This window comes from Manacus vitellinus, unplaced genomic scaffold (genome assembly GCF_001715985.3).
Source record: "Manacus vitellinus isolate BGI_N305 unplaced genomic scaffold, ASM171598v3 scaffold_38_pilon, whole genome shotgun sequence".
NCBI classification, from domain to species: Eukaryota; Metazoa; Chordata; class Aves; order Passeriformes; family Pipridae; genus Manacus; species Manacus vitellinus.
Genome location: NW_021940526.1, coordinates 6,751,195 through 6,751,958, shown reverse-complemented (window position 1 = coordinate 6,751,958; position 764 = coordinate 6,751,195).

The following is a 764-nucleotide window of genomic DNA, read 5'->3' as shown; positions in this document are numbered from 1 at the left end:
CTCAATTCACCTCCAAACACTCAGTCTCTGCCCAACACAGTATCTGAACTTTAACACCCCACATTTGCCAGACCTGCCCACCACTGATCACCTCAGTTTACCTCAACAGGTTCATTCACTCCCTGCAGAGAATCAACCTCCTTTTTAAGCCCCAGAACTTGCCCTTTCAGCCCACGATTGATCACCTCATTTTTAACTCCTGCAGTTTTCCCTACCTGCACACTACTGATTAACTCTGTTTTACCTCCAAAGGTTCATTTTCTCAAGTTTGACCCCCACAACTTTCCTTACCTGCCCACTACTGACGGCCTCAGTTTACCCCAAAATCTTCCTTCTCTCTGCTACACACTGACCCACATTTTATCCCAAAATTTTCCCTGCCTCTTTTCTGCCGATTACCTCAGGTTTACCTCCAAATCTTCATTCTCTGCCATGGATACTATCTCCTATTTCACTCCCACATCTTTCCCTTCCAGCACACTCCTGATTACCTCTCTTTTAGCACAACATTTAATTCTCTCTGCTACAGGTTGCCCCAGATTTTAACCCCAAAGATTTCCCTACCTCTCCACATCTCATCACCTCCTTGATCCTAAATTTGTTCAATCTCTACCCTAAAGACTATTGCAACTTCACTCTCAGAACTCTCCCTGCATGCCCACTGCTGACTGCCCCAGGTCACCTCTCAATGCTCATTCTCTCCCCTGGTCACATCAGTATGTGGCCATTCCCTCCCTGGAGAGGTAGGGAAAGCTTTGGGGGTT